The sequence below is a fragment of the Dama dama genome, chromosome 9 (assembly GCF_033118175.1).
Source record: "Dama dama isolate Ldn47 chromosome 9, ASM3311817v1, whole genome shotgun sequence".
In the NCBI taxonomy this organism is placed as follows: Eukaryota; Metazoa; Chordata; class Mammalia; order Artiodactyla; family Cervidae; genus Dama; species Dama dama.
In genome coordinates, this window is record NC_083689.1 from 62870707 (window position 1) to 62882907 (window position 12201).

The window sequence follows — 12201 nt, forward strand, 5'->3', positions numbered from 1 at the left end:
AGGACAAAAAAGAAAAATAAGGCATCAGGAAGAGGTCAGCACCCCTAGGGGGTAGTTATGAAAGAGGAAAGGTTCTCTCACCCTGAAAACTGCCTTTGCCAGCTGGGAAGTCCACCAGCACAGACAGGGAGCTGAAGGGGCCTGGTCTCTGCTTGCAAGGACTTTGTGTGTGCTGGTTTGCTAGCAGTCAGGGCAAAGAGGGACCAGCACTTGATGGCTACCATGACCTCACACTGTCAACCCAAAATGCCATCTGGGCAGGGCTGCTAGTATGCACAGCAGCTAGGTGCTGAAACCTGGCCTTCAGCAGATGGCCCCTGGGAGAGGACTCAGTCCAGCTGTGCAGAGATTACCTGCAATGTGATCTGGGCCTCCACTCAGTGTCTGCCACAGGGGCACAGTCCACCGTAAGACCCCCCACTGTCAGCATGCTCCAGTGGCAGTAGACTTTGTGAGCCTGTGCATGACAGGGGTGAGGCTGATGTCGGAGCCAATTATCAGGGCTCCATTTCGAGAAGTGGGCCCCAGAGCCAGTCCAGCATCACTGGACTGTGCTGGTGTGCACACTAGATGGCACGACCACAGTCACACGACCCCCGAATAGCCCCTGGAGAGGAGAACGCAGTTGTTCCTTTTCCAGTGGGAGCACTCCAGTCCTGCCTACCTCACACCACAGCTTGGAGTCACATCTGGGGTAGACAAGCCCTGAGAGAGTCCTATCACCGAGACAGCCCAGGTGCTAAACGGCAGCACAACCACCTCGATTCCTGCAGCCACAATGCCCTGGCCCCCAGTACCTGCCTAACACTAGGTCTCAGAAAACCACAACAGAGAAAGGAACATGGCCTTGGGCTGCTCCTAGGCAAAACCAGGGACACCTGCACAGGTGGTACAGAGATTCTCTGTGACAGTGTGGGCCTCACTTGCTTCAGCACTCAAATCCTTTGGGAAAGAACATGCACTAAAGGGCAGGGCAGCCTTACTGAACCCAATCATCAGAGCTTCTACTTCAACAACAGGAGAGCAGACTCCACCCCCGACAGGGCTGTGACAGCCACAGAACTAAGCAGACGACTCCCCACACTTTCCAGTGCACACTCTGGTTACCACAACACCAATCACACCCACTAGCAAAGGAATAATTTCCACTTCGAAAAAGACATGGCTGGCATTCGTACCAAAAATAATGGACTCACACAGGCTACACAGGGACACTTCCACATTAAAACAATCCTTTGAGACCACAGTAGATAACTGTCTTTCCTAAATTCACAGAGATAAATTTAAGTAAAGTGAAAAAGAAGAGGAACTATTCCCAATTAAAAGAGCAAGAGATAGACCCACCAAGAAAAAAAGAGAAGACTCAAATCAATAAAATTAGAAATGAAAAAGAAGTTACAACAAAGAAATACAAAGGATCATAAGAGACTACTGTGAGCAACTATATGCCAATAAAATGGACAACTTGCAAGAAATGGACAAATTCTTAGAAAAGTATAACCTTCCAAAACTGAACCAAGAAGAAATAGAAAATATGAATAGACCAATCACAAGCACAGAAATTGAAACTGTTAACCAAAAATCTTCAACAAATAAAAGCCAAGGGCAAGATGGCTTCACAGGTGAATTCTACCAAATGGTTAGAGAAGAGCTAACATCTATCCTGATCAAATGCTTCCAGAAAATTGCAGATAAAGGAAAACTCCCAAATTCATTCCACGAGGCCAACATCACCCTGACACCAAAACCAGGCTAAGATGCCACACAAAAAAAGAAAATTATAGATTAATATCACTGATGAACATAGATGCAAATATCCTTAACAAAATTCTAGCAAACAGAATCCAACAACACATTAAAAAGATCATATATTATGATCAAGTCAGATTTATCCAAGGGATGCAAGGATTCTTCAATATATGCAATCAATAAATGTGATACACCATATTAACGAACTGAAAGATAAAAACCATATGATCATCTTAGTAGATGCAAAGAAAGACTTTGAAAAAATTCTATACTCATTTATGATAAAAAAAACTCTCTAGAAAGTAGGCATTGAAGGAACATACCTCAACATAATAAGGCCATATATGACAAACTCACAGCAAACATTATCCTCAATGGTGAAAAACTGAAAGCATTTCCTCAAAAATCAGGAACAAGACAAGGGTACCCACTCTTACCACTATTATTCAACATAGTTTTGGAAGTCCTAGCCACAGCAATCATAGAAGATAAAGAAGTTAAAGGAATCCAGGTTGGAAAAAAAATATAACTCACTATTTGCAGATGATATGATTCTCTACATAGAAAACTCTAAAGATGCCACTAGAAAATTACCAGAGCTAATCAATGGATACAGTAAAGTCCCAGAATATAAAAGTAATACACAGAAATCTCTTGCATTCCTATATACTAACAATGAAAAATCAGAAAAAGAAATTAAGGAATCAATCCCATTCACCATTGCAACAAAAAGAATAAAATACTTAGGAATAAATTTACCTAAAGAGACAAAAGACCTGTACAGAGACAACTATAAGACACTGATGAAAGAACTCAAAGATAACACAGAGATGAGGTGATATACCATGTTCTTGAATTAGAAGAATTAATATAACTATACTAATGACTATACTACCCAAAGCAATCTATACATTCAATGCAATCCCTATCAAACTACCAACAGTATTTTTCACAAAACTAGAACAAATAATTTCACAATTTGTATGGAAACATAAAAGACTGTAAATAGCCAAAGCAATCTTGAGAAAGAAGAATGGAACTGGAGGAATCAACCTGCCTGACTTCAGACTATACTACCAAGTTACAGTCATTAATACTGGCACAAAAACAGAAATACAGACTAATGGAACAATATAGAAAGTCTGGAGATAAATCCACGCACCTGTCGACACCTTATCTTTGACAAAGGAGGCAAGAATATACAGTGGAGAAAAGACAGTCTCTTCAACAAGTGGTGCTGGGAAAACTGGTTAACCACATGTAAGAGAATGAAATTAGAACACTTCTAACACCATACACAAAGGTTAAACTCAAATGGATTAGAGACCTAAATGTAAGACCAGAAACTGTAGAACTCTTAGAGGAAAACATATGCAGAACACTGACATAAATCACAGCAAGATCCTCTATGAATGGAAATAAAAGCAAAAATAAACAAGTGGGACCTATTTAAAATAATATAAACTTAAAAGCTCCTGCACAATGAAGGAAACTATAAGCAAGCTGAAAAGACAACCCTCAGAATGAGAGAAAATAACAGCAAATGAAGAAACTGACAAAGAATTAATCTCCAAAATATACAAGCAGCTCATGCAGCTCAATACCAGAAAAACAAACAACCCAATCAAAAATGGGCAGAAGACTTACACAGGCATTTATCCAAAGAAGACATACAGATGGCTAATAAACACATGAAAAGATGCTCAGCATCGCTCATTATTAGAGAAATGCAAATCAAAATTACAGTGAGGCATCATCTCACACTGGTTGGAATGGCTATCATCAAAAAGTCTACAAACAACAAATGCTAGAGAGGGTGTGGAGGAAAGGGAACTCTCCTACAGTAGTGGTGGGAATGCAAACTGATACAACCACTATGGAGAACAGTATGGAGATTCCTTTAAAAGCCAGGCTTAAAACTCCCATATGACCCAGCAACCCTACTACCAAGCACATCAGTGAGGAAACCATAACTGAAAGAGACACATGTACCTCAGTGCTCACTGCAGCACTATTTACAATAGCTAGGACGTGGAAGCAACGTAGATGTCCATCAGCAGATGAATGAACAAGGAAGTGGTGGTACATATACACAATGGAATACAACTCAACTATAACAGATTTGAGTCCATTCTAATGAGGTGGATGAACCTAGAGCCTATTATACAGAGAGAAGTCAGAAAGAGAAAGACAAATATCCTATATTAACACATATATACAGGAATCTACAAAAACAGTACCAGAGACCCTGTGTGCAGGTCAGCAAAGGAGACACAGACATAAAGAACAGACTTTGGACACAGTGGGAGAAAAAAAGGGGTGGGATGATTTGAGAGAATAGCATTAAAACATATACATTACCATATGTAAAACAGATAGCCAGCGGGAGTTTGATGTATGATGCAGGGAACCCAAAGCCAGTGCTCCATGACAACCTGGAGGGATGGGGTGGGCAGGAAGGTGGGAGGAGGGTTCAGGAGGGAGGAGTCACATGTATGCCTATGGCCAATTCATGCTGATGTATGGCAGAGGTGATTACTATATTGCAAAGTAATTATCCTCCAATTAAAATTAATTAATTAATTAAAAACAAACAAAAAGAACAAGAAAAAACGCCTGAAAGAACAAAACAATAAAACAGACCTCTCCAGTCAACTAGATCCCAAGTTCAAGAAGGAGGCAATAAAAATGCTAAAGGAATTAAGAAAGATTATCAACAGAAATGCACATTACTATAACAAGGAACTAGAAACTATAAACAGAAACCAATCAAAACTAGAGAACTGAATTGCCAAGATAAACACTAAGCCAAAAGCAATGAATAAGACAAAGACACCATGAAAAAAGAAAATCACTGGGCAATATCACTGATGAACATAGATGCAAAAATCTTCAACAGAATAACAGCAAGCCAAATCCATCAATACATTAAAAGAATCATACACCATGATCAAGTGGGATTTCTCCCAGGGATGCAAGGATTTTTCAATATCCACAAGTCAATCAGTGTGATACACCACATCAAAAAAAATTGAAGAATAACCATATCATCTCTCAAAAGATGCAGAAAAACCTTTTAACATATAATAGGAACTCTCCAGAAAGTAGACATAGAGGGAACATACCACAACATAATCACAAGCTGGAATCAAGATTGCTAGGAGAAATATCAACAACCTCAGATATGTAGATGATACCACTCTAATGGCAGGAAAGCACAGAGTAACTAAAGAGCCTCTTGAGGAAGGTGAAAGAGGAGAGTGAAAAAGTAGGCTTAAAACTCAACATTCAAAAAACTAAGATTATGGCATCCTGTCCCATCACTTCATGGCAAATAGATGGGAAAACAATGGAAAAAATGGCAGATTTTATTTTCTTGGGCTCCAAAATCACTTCAGACAGTGATTGCAGCCATGAAATAAAAAGATGCTTGCTCCTTTAAAGAAAAGCTATTTCAAACCTAGACAGCATATTAAAAAGCAGAGACCAAAAAAAAAAAAAAAAAAAAGCAGAGACATCACTTTGCCAATAAAGGTCTATATAGTCAAAGCTATGGTCTATCCAGTAGTCATGTACGGTTGTGAGAAGTGGACCATAAAGAAGGCTGAGTGCCAAAGAATTGATGCTTTTGAACTGTGGTGCTGGAGAAAAACTCTTGAGACTCCCTTAAACAGCAAGGAGATCAAACCATAGAAATGGAACGGAAACCAACCCTGAATATTCATTGGAAGGACTGATGCTGAAGCTCCAATACTCTGGCCACCTGATGCAAAGAGCCAACACACTGGGAAAGACCCTGATGCTGGGAAAGATTGAGGGCAGGAGAAGGGGGCGACAGAGGATGAGATGGTTGGATGGCATCACTGACTCAATGGACATGAGTTGGAGCAAACTCTGGGAGATAGTAAAGGACAGGGAAGCCTGAAGTGCTGTAGTCCAGGGGGTCACAAAGAGTTGCACGTGACTTTGCAAGTAAACAACAACATATATGACATATATGTCATATACAGCAACCTACAGTTAACATCGTACTCAACAGCAAAAAGCTGCAAGCATTTCCTCTAAGATCAGGAACAAGACAAGGATGTCCACTCTTACCACTTTTATTCAACATAGTTTTGGAAGTCCTAGCCACAGCAATCAGAGAAGAAAAAAATTAAAAGGAATTCAAATTGCAGAAGAAGTTAAACTGTCACTGTTTGTAGATGGCATACTATGCATAGAAAATTCCAAAGATGTTACCAGAAAACTACAAGAGCTCATCAATGAGTTTGGTTAAAACTGCAGATTACAAAATTAATACACAGAAATCTGTTACACTTCTATACACTAGCAATGAAAGATAAGAAAGAAATTAAGGAAACAATCCCATTTATCACCACCTCAAAAAGAATACCTAGAAATAAATCTACCTAAGGAAATGAAAGACCTGTACTATAAGGCACTGATGACAGAAATCAAAGAGGACACAAACAGATGGAAAGATATACCATGTTCTTAGACTAGAAGAATCAATATTGTTAAAATGACTATACTACCCAAGGCAATCTCAGATTCAATGCCATCCCTATCAAATTACCAATGGCATTTTTCACAGAACTAGAAAAAATTTAAATTATATATGGAGACACAAAAGACCTTGAATAGCCAATGTAATCTTGAGAAAGGGAAACAGAGCTGGAGGAATCAGGTTCCTGGACTTCAGACTATACTACAAAGCTACAGTAACCAAAACAGTATGGTACTGGCACAAAAAAAAAACCCCACAAAATATAAATCAATGGACCAGGACAGAAAGCCCAAAAATAAACCCATGCATACCTGGTCAATTAATCTACAACAAAGGGAGCAAGACTATACAATGGAGGAAAGACAGTCTCTTCAATAAATGGTGCTGGGAAAACTGGACAGCTCCATGGGAAAAAAAATAGATAAGTCATAATGCTCTTCAGTATCATACAGAAAAAATAAACTCAAAGTAGACCGAAGACCTTAATGTAAGACTGGGCAGTATAAAACTCTTGGAGGAAAACATAGGCAAAGCACTCACTTACAGAAATTGCAGCACTATCTTTTTCAGTCCATCTCCAAGACTAATGGAAATAAAAACAACAACAAGTGGGACCTAATTAAATTCAAAAGCTTTTGCAGAGCAAAGAAAACCATAAACAAAACAAAATGACAACTCACAGAACGGGAGAAAATATTTGCACATAGTGTGACCAACAAGGAATTAGTCTCCAGAATTTACAAATAGCTAATGAGGCTTTAACAGCATAAAAACAACCCAATCAAAAAAATGGGCAGAAGATCTAAACAGACATTTCTCCAAAGAAGAAAGACAGATGGCCAAGAGACACATGAAAAGATGTTCAACATCACTAATTAGTAGAGAAATGCAAATCAAAACTACAATGAGATATCACCTAACCCCAGTCAGAATGGCCATCATCAAAAAATCTATAAATAATAAATACTGGCGAGGGCATGGAGAAGAGGGAACCCTCTCACACTATTGCTGCAAATGTTAATTGGCACAGTCACTATAGAGAACAGTATGGAGGTTCCTTAAAAATTAAATGTGGAATTACCATATGATCCTGCAATCCCACTCCTAGGCATATATCCAGAGAAAACCATAATTCAAAAAAGGCAAATGCACCCAACGTTCACTGAAGCACCATTTACAATAGTTAAGAGACATGAAGCAACCTAAATGTCCATAGACAGAGGAATGGATAAAAAAGATGTGGTACATAAATACAATGGAATATTACTCAGTCATAAAAAAGAATGAAATGTTGCCCATTGTAGCAACACAGAGGGACCTAGAGAATATCACAACATGTGAAGTAACTCAAAGACAAATATTATGTCCCTTATATATGAAATATAAAAAATAATACAAACGAATCTATTTACAAAACAGAAACAGACTCACAAATATAACTTTAAAAAACACTTAAGCTTATCAAAAGGGAAAGGGAGTTGGGGGAAAAATAAATTAGTAGTTTGGGATTAATAGACACATATTTTATATATAAAATAGATAAGCAACAAAGATTTACTGTATGACACAGGGAACAACTTTAATACCTTGTAATAACCAATAATGAAAAATAATCTGAATAAAAAATAATATATTATATATAATTGATTAACTTTGCTATATACCCAACACACAATATTGTAAACCAACTATACTTCAATTTTAAAATAATCATAGTAATAGTTCCTCATTATTTAGTACCAAGAGTGTGTCAAGTTCTTTTTTATTACTAAACTTTTTACTTTGTACTGGAGGATAGCTGATGAAATGTGCCAAGTTCTATGCTAAGGACTTTCCACCCATCATCTCATTTAAGCCTCTGTTAACAACCCAAGAGGTATCATTATTCTTACCTGCATCTCATAGAGGAGGAAGCAGCTTTAAAGAGGATGCACAATAACTGTGGTGGTGCCAGGAGCCAATTCCTACCTCTCTGACTGAAGAAATCAGTTCAACCATTCTTATCAGGTAGGATGCTTTCAGTTGCAAGTAAAGAGTACCTTCTCAGGGACTTCCCTGATGGTCCAGTAGTTAAGAATCCATCCTGCAATGCAGGGGATGCAGGTTCGATCCCTGGCTGGGGAAGTAAGATCCCATATGCCTCAGAGCAACTAAGCCTGAGTGCCACAACCACTGAACCCACATGCTCAAAAGCCCACATCCCAGAGCTAGAGAATCTGTGCACCACAACAAAAGATCCCCCCATGATGTAACGAAGATCCTGCGTGCCACAACTAAGAACTGATGCAGCCAAATAAATAAATACATATTTTTTTAAAATACCTTCTTAAAAGTGGCTTCAACAATGAGAACACATTATCTTGCCAACTAGAAAGAGGTCCCAGGTGCAGGGTGATGCTGTTGGAAGCCCAGATTCTTGGCATCTGGTTCTTTGCATTGCTCCACTCGACCATCTTCAGGTATGATTCCTCAGGTTAAGAAGAGGCTGCTGTGGTGCCAGGCATCATGTCCTCCCACAATCACACTGAGAAACAGGACAGAAATTTCCCTTTGTGTGTCTCTTTTAAGCAGACAAACCTTCCTAGAAGTCCTCAGTAGGCTTCTCTGCAGGTTCTGCTGGCAGAGCTACAAAACAGGCCCATGCCCTTGAAGCAAAAACAGCTGGTATCTGTTCTTTGCATTTCAGACTCAATAGTGGGAGGCTGATGCCCTGCTGATAAAGAAGAAAGACAGGGAAGACAGGGAATGGCCTCTGGGTTAAGTGATGACAGGGTTTCAACCACAGTCACTCTCTCCCCTCAGAGAACCACAATGCACGTTACAAGTTCTATGAAGTTCTTTTTGTGACATAACTAAGAAACGTTAGACTTACTTTATTTCATCCATTCTAAGATATAAACTTTTTTTCACATTTTGACATCTATGATGATGAGATGTGGCTTAAAATGAGCTCCTTTCCTGACTTCTCATTTTATGATTCCTCTAAGTATCACCCCCATCACAGCCCCTTGAGACAGGTGGCTAAAATGTGTAAAAGGAAACTCAAGGATGTTTCCTTGCCCCCTGGCTACACACACACTCAGAAAATATTTATTTATGGAGCATCTGCTGTGAGGCAGGAGCACTGAGGAGACAACTGTGTGCAAGTCAGGTGTGAGCTCTCGTGTAGCTCTAGTCCTAAAGAGGAAATAAGACTGTAAACAAGTGAACAGAAAAAGATGGCACAGGAAGTTAACTGCCACACACAAATAGGGCACCAGAAAACAGGAGCAGAAAGGAACTCACTTCATGCTCTGACTGAAGGATGACAACAAAGTAGCCAAGGGAAAAGTGGGGATGGGAGCATTTCAGGCACAGAGAACAGTATATGTTAAGGCACTGAGGTGAGTAAGAGCTTGATGTATCTAGATCTAAAACACGATGGAGAGACGCAAAGGAAGGGTAGCTGGAGGGCAGGCAGAGACCAGAACATGCAGAGGGACTGGAAGGACACCTCTCAGTCACGCAGGTTACGTGAAGATCGTCTGGCTTGCACTGTGGCTGTTACCTACCAGGAGCAGGGAGAAATGTTCCAAGTCTAGCTACTCAAAGTGTGGTCCCCAGCCAGCAGCACTGGATTCACCAGGGAGCTTGTGACAAATGCAGAATCTCAGGCTCCACTCCCAACCTTCTCAATCCAAACCCATATTTTAGTAAGACCACCGGGTGCTTCACACACATAGTAAGTTTGAGAAGTGCTGCTTTAAACCATCTTTCTATTTTGGACAGGGACGGCAACATTTTGTGTCTGACTTCCTGAAGTTCTAGAAGGGAGCCCTTTCCTTGTGCACATGACTTCTCTGGACACTGGAGGGCAATCTTACATTAATAAAGCAGAACTCAAACTAGGGGCCACAGAAATCACAGAAGGTTAGAGCTTAAAGACAAGGCAATGGTTGCATTTTGCAGCCACAGAAACAGGCCCACTAAACATTGAGCAGAACAGGACAAGCTGCCAGCTCTCCTGCGCCCAGAGCTGTTAGTCCTCACGAGGCACCTGGTGCGGAAACCCGGGGACCGGCTGTGGATGGTGTCAGCAGCTGCAGCTGGCCACTGAATGAGCCAAATGTGGAGTAGAAGGGCTTGGAATTCAAGGGCAACAGACTACTGCTAAAATTCACAGCAATTATGAAGTGAGTTTGCAGAGTTATGCCAACTCTGTTAATGCCCCATGTGTAATTAAATTTTAAATACTTCATTCCACATCAGACGTCAAGTTGCTAAACTCTCCATCGCACAGTGATAAACATCTGCTTTTACGTACAGAGCTGTGAGCCACTGCCAAGCTATTCAGAAGCCCTAGAGCAAGACTAAATAAATAAAATCCAGAAGCCGTGACGACTAGGGCCAGCCTCATCACCCAAGCATCCACATGCCTCTTCACCTGGCCTCCAATGTGATTTTTGGCACAGGGACACAGGCAGAAAAGCCAAAGGCCTGCAGTCGCACTCATGGTTAGTCCTTGAGGCAAATTAGGGCCAAGTGCTCAGATGAATCAGGTAAAAAAATTAAGGTGACATCTATGACCATGTCCAAAAGTGTCTTTTCCCTGGAGGAAACTGTCCTAGTGTTTTCCAAATTTCAGCTACTCAGACACCGCCTCCACAATTTTCATCAGATTATTTACTAATATTTACTTAATGCTATTTATGTGCCAGTCTTCCTTCAACTGATTCATTCCTGACTTTTCTATTTACCAGTATCAAATAAGGACCAACTTTATGCTTTTAACACAAACTCAGATCAATTCATAACTCTTCAAATATGTTGGCCTGAGTCACATCTAAACTTACCTTACATATTCACCACAAGCCTGAATTACACACTTTTCAAATTATTGTTCCCTCTGGCATAAGTGAGAGCGGGGGAAAGACGTGTATTCCCTCAGTCTCTTCATGATGACTGTTCTTTAGGAAACCAAAGGAAAAAAAATCTGAAGATGCTCAGGGAAAAGAAAACACAAGTACTCTGACCATCAAGCAGGGCCGAGTTAACCCCACCCCACCTCAGGGAGCCAAAACTCTCATATTCCACAAGCCCGTTCCCAGGACGTCATGTCCAAGGACTTCCTGTTTGTTACGGTTTTCACTGGGTACAACTCTCTCTGCTGCTCTGGGCTGTGAAGACCTGCCTACTTGGGTGCCACTGTGAGCTGTGGCAGAAACACAACAGCACCATGGCTAGACTCAGCCTCCCTGAATACTAACCTCAGCCTCTCCATTTACTTGGGAGGGTCATGGGCTCAAGTCTATCCCCCAAAATTAATATGCTGAAGCCCTAACCCCAAGTTCCCTAGAATATGGCTATATTTGAGATAGGGCCTTGAAAGAGGTGATAAGTCAAAATGAGGCCAGGAGGATGGGCCCTATTCCAATCTGACTGGTGTCCTTATAAGAAGAGGAGATTAGGACATAGTGAGAGATGCCAGGAATGTAGGTGCACAGAGGAAAGACCATGTGATGAGGCAGCAGGAGCATCACCACCTGCAAGCCAAGGAGAGAAGCCTCAGAGGAGAGTAACTGCTGACACCTGGCTTGGGGACTTCCAGCCTCCAGAACCAGAAGAAAATAAATTTCCATTGTTTAAGCCACCCAGTCTGTGGTATTTTGTTATGACAACAATAGCAAGCTAATTCACCACATGAAATGAGACTTTCAAAACAGGAGTAAAAGCACTTATTTCATTAGATGGTAAGGACTGAATGATGTGCTTCAGGCACAGTACCTGGCTGCAAGGGGCGGGGGGCGGTTTCTCAGCACCTCCCCCTCATTCTTAGATCAGGCGCTTTACCCTTACCTGAATTCCCACCAGCAGTAAAGGTGTGCAGCCCTGGAGCCTTGGGGCCTTCTTTGCCACAGATTGAGACACCACCTGAAGATGGAAACTGAACAGAGGAGGGTGGA

General features: G+C 40.8%; 1 long non-coding RNA gene across 1 annotated transcript in view; it reads right to left on the bottom strand.

Moving 5' to 3' along the window:
• Positions 1-12201, bottom strand: part of LOC133062536 (uncharacterized) — a 94896-nt gene that overhangs the window by 13527 nt on the left and 69168 nt on the right. Inside the window, exons 7-9 of the long non-coding RNA XR_009694200.1 lie at positions 12095-12182; positions 8582-8783; positions 8152-8342 (exon numbers count right to left, since the gene is read on the bottom strand). This is a non-coding gene — a long non-coding RNA (uncharacterized LOC133062536). The remainder of the gene's footprint in view (positions 1-8151; positions 8343-8581; positions 8784-12094; positions 12183-12201) is intronic.